General features: G+C 43.9%; 2 long non-coding RNA genes across 2 annotated transcripts in view; both read left to right on the top strand.

Annotated features, from left to right (window-relative positions):
• Positions 1–12,657, top strand: part of LOC118238529 — a 35,714-nt gene that overhangs the window by 6,046 nt on the left and 17,011 nt on the right. Inside the window, exon 2 of the long non-coding RNA XR_004768999.1 lies at positions 11,798–11,917. This is a non-coding gene — a long non-coding RNA (uncharacterized LOC118238529). The remainder of the gene's footprint in view (positions 1–11,797; positions 11,918–12,657) is intronic.
• Positions 4,979–8,304, top strand: LOC118238528. The gene is made up of 3 exons (XR_004768998.1): positions 4,979–5,746; positions 5,935–6,053; positions 7,998–8,304. It is a non-coding gene; the product is annotated as an uncharacterized LOC118238528 (long non-coding RNA).

The raw sequence follows: 12,657 nt of genomic DNA, 5'->3' as shown, positions 1-12,657 counted from the left end.
AAACAGACTCCTCTCTCCTTGTGGGGTTTATAGTTTTGCTGAATTATTTAAGGGAAATCTCACTGTAACATGTTTCATCTGCCCCAAGTCAAGGAGAGTGAATGAATGCAGAAGTTATGGTGTGTGTGTGTGTGTGTGTGTGTGTGTGTGTGTGTGTGTGTGTGTGTCTGTGTCTGTGTCTGTGTCTGTGTCTGTGTCTGTGTCTGTCTGTCTGTCTGTCTGTCTGATTAGACAAGGAACCTTGTTTCTCCATGTTGGCTTTACACTCTTCATCTCCATGTCTGATGTCAAACAGCCCTTCAGATCTCCAACTCTTTTCAGCTTTTTTGACTACACACACTTTTCTCACTTGTACTGTTCTACTCCCTTTTAGCAGCTTTCCTCAGCAGGTATCCCATGGCTCTGGCATCTCCAACAATGGGTCTTGGAGGCACTCCAGGCTTCAGCTTCATAGCTTCATGCAATGACCAGGTTAGGCCTCCATGCAGTGACTCCTTTGACACATGTGTGACCTCGGTGGCATTCCTTGGTTGCAGAAGGAGATTCCATAATCCCTTTCTTGTATCGTTGATTCTAAAGCCAGAACCATGAGGCTGAAGCTGACAAGTTCTACTGCTTTCTGGGGCTAAAATATAGCCCCTCATTCAATTACATCTTCACCAGCTTTATTTTCAATGGTTTGCTTCACTCTCTAAGCTTGGCTGTTCTAGAACTTTCTCTGTAGACCAGGCTGGCCTTGAACTCTTAAATCTGCCTGCCTCAGCCTCCTGAGTTCTGGAACTAAAAGCATGTACCAGCCCTAAACTTTTCTTTACATCCTTTTCACAAGCTGGATATTTAGCTGGGTAGGATCTTGCCTCAAGATCACTGTTAGCATAATGTTCGAGGGGGTCCTTGGTGGGAGACAATGGCAGGTGAGGGTGACCAAGGCAGAGGGACAAACATGCCAGGCAAACAGAGTTTAAGTGAGAAGTTTTATTACAAGGGGGAAGGAAAGAGAAAAGAGATAAAGAGATACAGAGACAGAGAGAAGACAGAAGACAGAGACAGGAAAAGTCCTGTCTGCCCCAGGGAAACAATAGGAAGGAGAGAGCAGGGAGAACAGGAAGAGAGCAGAAAGAGAAGAGAGTGGAGAGAGAGAAGAGCCTGAAAGAGAGCAAAAAGAGCATAAGTGGGTGGAGGTCCTTCTTTTAAAGGGGCCCTTTGCACCTTTGTGCACACAAGTACTCATGGAACCCTGGGCTGACCAGAGTACTGCCTGAGTGCATTCTGCCAAGTGACAGGGCCAGGCTAGAATAATGCCTGAATCCTTATATTCCCACCTTTATTTATTATTAAAAGGTGAGGAGTTAGGTGTGGCAGGTTAGGGAATAAGGATGTCTTTAGAGTTCTCAAGACTACTTGCTGCTGACCTGGGGGCATCGGCCATCTTTGGGGGACCTGAGAAAGCTGGGGTGCTGCCATGTCCTGGTGTAGCTGGGTGTTTCATCACAGTTCAGGCTCTATGGAACTCTATGGCACCTCTTAAGACCTGGCAAGATGTTGGCAGAGCAGGGGACAAGGTTAAGTTTAGGAAAATTTTTTTCTAGGTCCTGGTACTTGAGGATCATAAGATGAGGGAGGGTTCCCAAGGGGGTTCCAAGATGAAGGAAGGGAGTCCCAGGACCAGAGAAAGGTTGAATAATATTTATCTGGGGTGAATCTGACCTGTTTGGGTGGGTTCAATTCAGCTCCCTGGAACTTGCAAGACTCCTTTGAGTTTATGAAAACATAAATTTTAGACATATTAGCAGTATACTCATGTCAGAAATGATTTGGTTGAAACCATTAATGTTCTTAAAACTGACAGATATCTTTAGCCCAATGAAAAGCGCCTTAATTTTGAGCTTGCAGTTATGATTGTATAGTGGTATAGTATGGTGTTTAGTACTCTGTCAGAGTTGGATTCGTAGCTTATCAGAACTTTGTTGACTAATGTTAAGACTATGAACAGTAGCATAATGAAAGAGAGAAAAATCTGGAACATATTTCACTCATTTGGATGTCTCAAATCCCTTTTTTGTCATCACTTAAGCCGTTTATCCTCAAACCTTCATAACTTGAATTCATACACCTTATGTTACCATTTTAGACCTTTCTGTTCTCAGACCTTCATAACTGGCATTTATCCTCAGACCTTCATGCACCTTACACTTTCCTATCTTCACCTGGATAAACCCTAAAATACCTGTTCCTGAAATCTGTTTTGTGACAGTTGGAGCCTTGGCTGCTGTTTACAACTGGAAAAGCTACAGTTGTCCAAAGCATCAGAGTTCTTGAGAAGGATAAAATTTTACCTGAGTTAATGATGAGAGAAGAAGGTCTTACTAGTTGACTGCATGGACAGCACCAGAGGTACCTGTGGTGCTGACCATGCCCATTTGGGCATGGTCGCAGGTGCGTACATGAGTGTGTGAGATTTGCTCTGGGGTCCTGGACAGACTTGCTCTCTCTTGGTTCTGGTCAGGTCATAGAGGGCAGCTGGGTGTTGATTCATGGAGTTGGAATTTGTGGGTTATCGGTTTCTCATGTATGTGATTTCTCCCCGAATAAAATTAACCTATATTATCCTAGTCCCATGTATCTTAATCTGTACATCCACAGAAAGTCACACCCCCAGTTCCCCACAGTTGTTGAGGTCAGAGGTTTTTAGGACACCTGCCTTCTGCTTACAGCATGGAACCTGTGGATTAGGAGCTTTAGGAAGACTTGCCTTCCAATGGCCCGAGCAACATGCAGAAAGTTGGTTCCACTGTCCTCTTGTCCACCATCTGAAGAGTCCTTTGCAGCAGTTGAGGTGAAAGGCAGGATTGCTCAGTGCCATTTATGAAGCAAGTTCCGGGTTGAGTTTCTTCAGTGTCCAGTCTTCTTGGAGGAAATGCCAACATTATGCTAACATCGGTGCATGTGATTGGGCAGGTTTTTCCTGGCATTTGTTCCTGCCCATGGTAGTCTGAGATATGCCGGGACCCTGTAACCTTCAACTAGGTCACTTTTCCAGCTAAGGATCCCTGGATTCTTCCAACCACCACCGCCATGTCTAGTAAGCCGGCTTCTCATTCTCTACTTCTGTCCATGCTTCCATGAGTTAGGATTCGTATCAAGACTGTGGTCTCTCACCTTTTTGGCCCTGTGAAAATCCCAGTACTGGGTGACCATGTGTCTCTCGGGCTCCGGGGGAGCCCTGGCACCTGATTTGTGCTCAACCAACCACAAAATCAGCCGGTGCCAATTGTATCTGATCCTCCCTTAGTCTCTGGGATGCTGGAGATTATAGGCTTTGGATCCCCTCTACCTCTCTCATGGAAGCTGAGCCCCACATATCAAACCAGGTACATGCTTGTTGGCACCCTCCCTTCTCCAGTGATCCTAGTTGGAGGTGTGGCCTCTGCTCTTCTTCACTTGTCTGTTTTCCTCCTCCACCCAGCATGCTAAAACTCTTCCTGCCACAGCAGCATCCTGCCACTTCCCATCATGGCTAAGCCTTTCTCAGAGCAGAATCCTCCTTCCACCTGGGAATGTCCTGTTTCACTAAATCTTTTGCTTCTGGGTCAAATGTCTCTCTCTCTCTCCTGTTCGAACTCTGACAAGCCATTCAGCCTGGGATGGCGAGTTCCTCTTTTCCATCCATCTGGGCTACTTCCCTGTTTCTTCTCCGTGCAGATGCCAGTGACTGACAGTGGGTTGGCCCGAGACAGCATCTGCTCAGAATGCTCTGAGAGTTTTGTATTTTTCATTGTTTCCCCACGAATGAGATTTTGGGGTTTTGTACCTTAGCACAGTCAATACCGACAGGTGCATTCATTTCTCAGACCTACAGCGGTCTTTTTGGATGTTGTGCCCCTTGGACTCCAATATCCTATTGGTTTCACACATCTTTCTGTCTCACTTGTGGAGAAAAAAAGCCAACAAAATTATTCACAAAACTTTCTAACCTCTGCTGGACAGGAATGTGTTTGGCCCTGCCATCTTGACCATGTGGCCTAGCTATAGGCCTGCCCACTCCCTTCCCTCAGTCTAGGCGGAGGGACAGTCTAGCTAGCTTCTGCCAACAAACCCTGCTGTCAGACATAGTTCATTTACTTTTTTGCCTTTTATTTTTTGTCTCTAATTTCTTCTTTCACTGGCTCAGTTGCGCATGGCTTGTTTGTGTAATGGTGTGCCTTTCCAGGGCCTGGTAGGGCACACATTTCATGGAAAACAAAATGAACAAAAACAAAAACAAAACCTTGCCTGTTGCATCTGCAGTGGATCTGGTAGTTTCAAGTCTACTCTGTATCTTTAAATGTCTTGTATGTTCACTACAACGTGCAAATCAGAGATTACACTCTGGTTCTCCCATTCTTCTTACTTTTACCCAGTCTTGTTTAATATATCTTTGTGTCTCTGTACAGATGATTTAAATATAACTTTATGTACGTGAATGTAAGCTAACTCTATATGCAACTTAAATTTAACTGTGCTAAATTTCAAATATTTCTAAATTGCTATGTATCTTTAAGTGACGGTAAACATTTAAGGCTATAAAGGTCTATTTCAAATTAACAAAATATTTACACCAACCAGTCCATCCTGTAAGCTTTTTGCAACAGTTAAGCTTCTATTAAGGGAGATTTTTCTCTACTACTTTGTCCTTTACAGGCACAAATCTAGCCTACTAAGTTAAAACCAGTTACAGTTAGGCTGGAGGGCTCTGAGTAAAACATCCCTCCACAGCCTCTCCGCTTGAATCCAGTTCTCCAGACAAACCCTACCCTAATGTCATTGTAGCCATACTAAGTACAGATTAATTAATTACAGTGATAAAGCCACCTGAGTGCTTAAGGCAAGTAACTAAAGACGAATTTTGTCTGCTGAGATATACTAAACAGATGAACAGCCCTCAAATGCTCAGAGATATAGAGAATATGGCATTTAAAATGTTTTCTTGAATAGCTTTTCATAACAGAGAGACAGGCCATTTGCTGGCACCACCCTGTTTCCTCCAAGAAGACTGGACACTGAAGAAACTCCACCCACAAAGGTTGTAATGCTAGCCACTGCCTTTCACATCAACTGCTGCAAAGGACTCTTTGGACCATGGACAAGAGAACAGTGGAATTGACTTTCTCCATGTAGCTTGGGCCAAGCTCCTACTCCACAGGTCCCATGCTATCAGCAGAAGGTGGGCATCCTTAAAGCTTCTGACCTCAACAACTATGGAGGGGGCTGTCCATGTGGCCAGCTAGGAAGTCTCTGTTCTCTAATCATTAATGCAGGTAAAATTTCATCCTTCTCAAGAACTCTGATGTAGTTTGATGGCTGGTAGGTTTCAGTGTAGCTCTTGTCATTCCTTTGTTTAAACAAACGTTTTAAGGTATAACAAAGTAACTTAAGGTATACAAATGCAAGTTATCAGATTTCTTTCTTTCTCATTATGCTACTGTTCATAGTTTAACATTAGTCAACAAAGTTCTGATAAGCTACGAATCCAACTCTGACAGAGTACTAAACACCATACTATACCACTATACAATCATAACTGCAAGCTCAAAATTAAGGTGCTTTTCATTGGGCTAAAGATATCTGTCAGTTTTAAGAACATTAATGGTTTCAACCAAATCATTTCTGACATGAGTATACTGCTAATATGTCTAAAATTTATGTTTTCATAAACTCAAAGGAGTCTTGCAAGTTCCAGGGAGCTGAATTGAACCCACCCAAACAGGTCAGATTTATCCCAGATAAATATTATTTAACCTTTCTCTGGTCCTGGGAATCCCTTCCCTCATCTTAGGAACCCCTGGGGAACCTCTTCCTCCTCTTATGATCCTCCTCCTCCCAAGTACTAGGACCTAAGAAAAATTATTTTTCCTAAACTTAACCTTGTCCTCTGCTCTGCCAACATCTTGCCAGGTCTTAAGAGGTGCCATAGAGTTCCATAGAGCCTGAACTGTGATGAAACACCCAGCTACACCAGGACATGGCAGCACCCCAGCTTTCTCAGGTCCCCCAAAGATGGCCGATGCCCCCAGGTCAGCAGCAAGTAGTCTTGAGAACTCTAAAGACATCCTTATTCCCTAACCTGCCACACCTAACTCCTCACCTTTTAATAATACATAAAGGTGGGAATATAAGGATTCAGGCATTATGCTAGCCTGGCCCTGTCACCTGGCAGAATGCACTCAGGCAGTACTCTGGTCAGCCCAGGGTTCCATGAGTACTTGTGTGCACAAAGGTGCAAAGGGCCCCTTTAAAAGAAGGACCTCCACCCACTTATGCTCTTTTTGCTCTCTTTCAGGCTCTTCTCTCTCTCCACTCTCTTCTCTTTCTGCTCTCTTCCTGTTCTCCCTGCTCTCTCCTTCCTATTGTTTCCCTGGGGCAGACAGGACTTTTCCTGTCTCTGTCTTCTGTCTTCTCTCTGTCTCTGTGTCTCTTTATCTCCTTTCTCTTTCCTTCCTCCTCCCTCCCCCTTGTAATAAAACTCTCACTTAAACTCTGTTTGCCTGGCATGTTTGTCCCTCTGCCTTGGTCACCCTCTCCTGCCATGCCCCCCCCCACTCTAATGTCTCATTACAACTTTATGCTAAATCACCATTCCCTTTACCACATTTAATACCAGGCTTTTCTTTAATCTGCTTATCTCTTTGAACACAGGACTTTGCCCTAGTCTACTTCCTGGTGCCTCTTCCTCAAGATGTACATTTTATGTTTTTTCTTGTTCAGCTTGCTCCATTTTTAGGTCTGCATAAGAGTGAACATTAATAGCCACATGACAGAGTCAATACTAAACTATTTTGTGATTTTTTTCTGCCAATGTCATTAATCCAAAATTCTTCAATTTAGACACTGACAGATGAAGGCAAAAATTAGCCATGGTCTTAGCCAAAACATCACAAGAATGATCTCTAAGCCACATACAAATATTCTTCCCTCAGAAACCTTTTGAGCCAGCCCCTCACAGTTCAAATGACCCTCAGCACCACTGCCTTCCATGTTCCTACTAGGATGGTCCATTAAGCCCCACTGAAAGCACTCAACTGCTTTTCTAATCTGAAAGTCCCAAAGTCCGTATCCTCCAAACAAAAGCATGGTCAGGCTTTTCACAGCAATACCCCACTCCTGGTACCAACTTCTGTCTTAGTTGGGTTTTATTGCTGTGAGGAGACACAATGCCATAGCAACTCTTACAAAGGAAAACATGTAATTGGGCTGGCTTACAGTTCATAGGTTTAGTCCATTACCATCATGGTGGGAAAAGTGGTGGCGCACAGGCAGTCACGGTGCTGGAGAGTCAGCTGAGAGCTCTACATGAGGACCTGTAGGCATCAGGAAGAGACTGCCACATTGAATATGGATTGGACATCTGAGACCCCAAAGCCCACCCCCAGTGACCACTTCCTCGGCAAGGCCACACCTCCTCCAACAAGGCCATATGTCCTAATAGTACCACTCCCTCTAGGCCTATGGGCCTATCGGAGCCATTTTTATTCAAACCACCATAGGGTCTAAAATTTAAGTGAAACTTTGGAAATCACAGAATCAAAAAAGTAGAAATAAATACCCATAATTGCAACACAATGTATAGACTGCAACACTGATTCTCCAAAACTTCAAAAAAGAAACATGGTTATAAGGCTTTCACCAGCCCAGTGAACAGCATAGCCATACCCCTCCAATCTGAGGTTTTTTTAAAATGCCATATTTTCTATTGACATCCATTAAAATATCAACATCAAGATGTGGTAGACTTTGGGGAGCCCCCTTTTGAGGGCCTTATCCTGTCTGGGGAGTGGAGAGGGAATGGCTAGGGGCAGGTGGGATGTTGGGGAAGAGGGGAGGGAGAGAGAGAAGGGATTGACATCTGAAGCAAGCTTGTTCCTAATTTGAACTAATAAAATAAAAAAAAAATCAACATCAAGCTGGGGCCCAAACCAAACCAACCATAGTGTTTACTTTGAATACGTTTGTCTTTTCAGGTTTACAAAGTACCCCCAAAGACTGGAGAAAGAGGAGAAGAAAGAGAGGAACAGGAAAAGGGAAAGAAGAGAAGGGGGAGGAGAAGGGGGAAAAGGAGAAGTCTCACTGTGAGGCCCATGCTGACCTTGAACTCATGCTCTCCCTGCCTTTTTCTCTTGAGTGCTGGGATTACTGCTATACCACCACACTGCAAATTAGATATTTTGATCAACCCTCTGCTTTATCGTCTCTGCTCTGCCTCACCAAAGCTCTTTCCTTTGTGGTAAGGGTCAGAAGGGTTGCCTGTGTCTTTCTATTAAAATTCATATTTTCTCCAAACAATAGGTTATTGTTTAGGTTTCTTCACTAATTTCCATAGTTTTAGAAACCAAAAGTCATAAGAATCATCATTCTCAGTCTGTGATCAGGTTGACTTTACTATCTATTGCAACTTCAAGAAGAATCAGTTAAAATATGATTGCATAATTATTCCCCCCTCTACTTTTTGAAAGGCCAAATTTATTGTGGATGGTGGAGAATTGGTAATGAAGCAAGGGCGGTTTTTTCTTTTTAGATTATATTTTTCAAAAGAAGTCCAATTGTCATAGCAACGCTCTGAAAAGATTCTGATGCAACTTTGGAATTATTTCACACACCCAATTACATAGGATGTCTGCTTGGGATGAGAGATAAATGCTTCTGTGACTGCAAACATAGGAAGAAAATCCATCTTCACATTTTTAGCCATTTATTAAAGCAGGGGAAAATCGTTTTCAAAATGCAATTTCTGACTTCAAGAAAGATTATTGCAAAAAAAGAAAAAAAGGTGTCTCGGTGCAGTTTGGAGGTTCCTAATAAAACAGAGACTGCCACAAGTCATCTTCACTATAAATCTCCTGCATTGTCTATCCCCAGGCCCTTTGAAATCCTCAGGGGCAGGCAGGTAGACACCAAGGACTAAGACCTCTGGCACATCAGAGCTGTGTTGTGACAAAAGTTTCTTGTGGCTTACCTAAATCTTGGCAGTTAGTCTGTTTGTCTCAACCTAATCCCAGGAAACAATATCACCACCAACAACAATTTATTGAGTGTTTTCTGTTGTTCAAAGGTAGAGGGGAAAAAATGAAGTTCCTGTGGTGATATCTTGTTTGTACAAATAAAGCATGTCTGAAGATCAGAAGGTGGAGCTTGCCACTAGCTAACCATAGAGGTCTGGAGGTCTGTATAGACAGTCAGGAAGTGAGATGGTTGGGTGTAGAAAAGAATATAAGTAGGAGAAAGTAGGAAATTGCTCTCTTTTCTGCTGGAAAGCTAGTGAGGTAAAGGTGGCTTTGGCTTGCTCCTTCTCTCTGATCTCTCAGCATTTCCCCTATGTCTGACCCCAGGCTTTTATGATTAAGACTTATTAGAACTCATGTTACAAGTCCCTGCCATGGGATATGTGTGAGCTACTACTCTCCCTCTATGGTTGCTCCTATTGAGTTTTAGTTTTTTGGAAGGTAAAAAAGGCTTTGATATTGTTCCATCCAGTCCCCTAATTTCACCTTTTGAAACATGTGGCTCCTGAAGAGGTCATACAGAGACAGATTATCAATTCAGTGTGTGTTTATTTAACCTATGCTTGTCACATTTCCCAAAATTACAAATTTCTGAAAGTATGGCAACAAGAAGCATAAGCTATTACTTGTGTAAAATCCTTGCAAAAATGTCTAACCCGAATCTGACAGTAAGGCAACATGCAGACAAATGCTGACTGCAGTACACTCCATGAGACAGATAGACAACTTGGGTTCTTCACAAGGCTTTGTGATAGGAAATGTTCAAGAGAGATTGTCCTGGACTGAAAGGAACCAGCCTCAGCTAGATCCTGTCACTTAAACACAAATGCCATAAAAATGTGTTCTTAGGACAATGAGAGCTATGGGTGTCGTTATAGATAGTATGGTTGAACTAAAGAGAGCCCTTCTTTTTGTTTTATTTTCTTTATTTTTTTTTGTTGTTGTTCTTGAAGACAAGGTTTCTATGTGTGTCCTTGGCTATCCTGGGAACGTCCTCTGTAGAGCAGGCTGGTCTTGAACTCAAAGATCCACCTGTCTCTCCCTTCAGAGTTCTGGACTTAAAGGTGTATCATCACTGCAAGAGAAAGAGAATCATCTTATTCTTCCAAGATGCATTCTGAGCACTTAGGAATGAGGTACATGCTCTACACGTCCAGAAAACAAGAGAAGTGGGGGAAAAGTACACATGAACATGGCACCAAAGACAAATATAATCACGAACAGTCAATGAATGGGAAAGATGGTGCAGGTGCTTTTCCTTCATCTTTCTACATGTTTCAAAAAATTTTTAAAATTTAGTAAGACGGGAACCCTCAGGCTAAAGTCCCCTGAAGCAAGAGTATAAGTTTCTCTATACACTGAGCTCTTACAGCAGTCCTGGCACCTACTAGGCACTGAGTGTTTAAACTACAGAGAAGAAGGTCCCTGGATAGATCTTTGGAAGGGACAAACCAAGGAGCAGCCAGTCTGCTCTTCAGGTGATTTCTCAGAGGCTCCATGGAGCCAGAGCAATGCCCAGAACTGGGTTCCTCTGAGCATTGTGCTCTCCATGTGAGGTCAGCTGAGCAGATTAGAGAAAAGACCCATAAGACCAGAAGAGCTTCACCATGACCTGTTTCCTTGTCACTCAACAGGGCTGGAAATGGTGTGGGGACTATTCTGATGACTGAACAAAGACAGCACACACTGACTCAGACAGCCACTCTATATTCAGGAGAAAATCTGACTGTTAGCCCTCAGGGGCCATGGCATGCTTCATCCCCAGTGCAGAGGTAGATAAATTCTTTCTACATTTCATCCCACCAGAATGACTTGGTGGGTGGTTTTTGGGGGTGTTTTTTTTTTTCCTTTCAGTTTTTCCAGACAGAGTTTTTCTGTAGCTTTGGAGCCTGTCCTAGAACTCACTCTATAGACCAGGCTGACCTTGAACTCACAGAGATCTCCTGCCTCTGCCTCCAGAGTGCTGGGATTAAAGGCATAAGCCACTACCGACTGGTGATACCTTTTGATACTTTTTTTTTTGAGTCTTCCAAGCTCCTACGAGGTGATAACTTACCAGGCCACTTCCAAATTGGGTTAAAGAAAAATAAATATTTTAAAGATTTATGTATGAGTCCACTGTTTTATGTGAATTTGGGTGTGCCTGCATCAGTTTGTGTGAACCATGTGTGGTGGTGTCTGAGGAGTCCAGAAGAGGGCATTAGATACCCTGAAACTGGAGTTATAGGTGGTTGTGAGCCACCATGTAAATGCTGGACTCTGAACCCAGGTCCTCTGAGAGGTCAGTAAGCACTCTGAACCACAGAACCACCTCTCCAGCCTAAAGAAATATATATTAAGAAATTGCCAAACTGTAAATAAAATGCCCAGAAAGGAGGGTAATGGGGGGGGACCCAGGGGAGGGAGGAGCTACACAAACAACCTCTTGCCTATTTCATTTCTCTTGACCACCCCTTTTATCAGACAGACTCTGGTTATGCAGACCATGGTGGCCTTGAGCTCACAGAGATCAACCTGCCTCTGCCTTCCAAGTGATGGAATTCATTATCTGGTGCCCCACCTCGAATCCTCCAGCTTGGCACTTGGAGGGCACATGAGGCTTTCCAGCCTCCTGGGAAGTGGAAAAACACTATTAGTCCTCTAATAGTGACTGGGTTCAGATCCTTTTAACAGACCTGACCCCCTGCCACCCCAGGCTTGTCCTTTTTCCTCCGTAGATTGCAAGTATGATCTGCAAGGTGATCCTGTCTCTCCCATTGCAGGAGCCTGCCTGAGCTTTCTAAACTGAATCCAAGAAAGGCAAGTTTGCAAACACAGACTCTCCTGGTGCCAGCAGCTGATCTTCAGGGAAGAGGGAGCCCAAAGTTATTATGAGATCCGTGGTCCGTAAGGTTAAGATATCTTTATTCAGATAAACCCCGCATGTCTCAGCCCCAAGCCACAAAGCCCCTTGGGGATTTCTGCTCTCCTATAGAGACAAGGGTCTTGGGTTTCACAAAGGAATTCACAGAGCCACTGATGCCTCAGGGATCCGATCTGCGGGGAACTAAGTGGAGGAGCAGCGAGGAGAGCCAGGCACCCTCTCAGCTCTGTCAGGACCTGGGTTGTTTATCAGGGATGAAAAAATGTCCTCTCACTGAAAAGGAATGCTTGGCAAGGAAACGGCCCCTGGAAATCTACCAAATGGTGCCTGGGGAGCCAGTTTAGGTTGGCAACAGATCAAAATCACCAACTTGGGTCAGTCATACTGGGTGGGGCAGGTTCACCAGAGCTTTGGGAAAGGACAGCTGTCCTCTTTTCTAGGTAGATGACGTATGTCAACAGAAGGAGGAGGTAAGAGAGGAAAGGGGAGACGTTATATGAAAAAGCAAAGGAGTGTTTGTTTGTTTCCTTGCTGTGCCTCTCAGCTCAGCGCAGCACCTAGGTCTCTTCCCACCATGTTTGGGGATGCTGCCATGAATGAGGCAAGTAGCTCTGCTCACTGGCATGCACACAGATAAGGGGAGAAAAATGATGTCCTTCCTTATTTGGTGGCCCTCAGAGTCACCATGCTTCTGCCTCTCCAGGCAGAAGCCTGCAGACTGCTTAGCACTTCCTTATCTAGGAATTCCAAGGCCCACCA

The sequence above is a fragment of the Cricetulus griseus genome, chromosome 3 (genome assembly GCF_003668045.3).
Source record: "Cricetulus griseus strain 17A/GY chromosome 3, alternate assembly CriGri-PICRH-1.0, whole genome shotgun sequence".
In the NCBI taxonomy this organism is placed as follows: Eukaryota; Metazoa; Chordata; class Mammalia; order Rodentia; family Cricetidae; genus Cricetulus; species Cricetulus griseus.
Note: the sequence above shows the minus strand (reverse complement) of the source record. Positions and strands in the feature narration are given on the sequence as shown.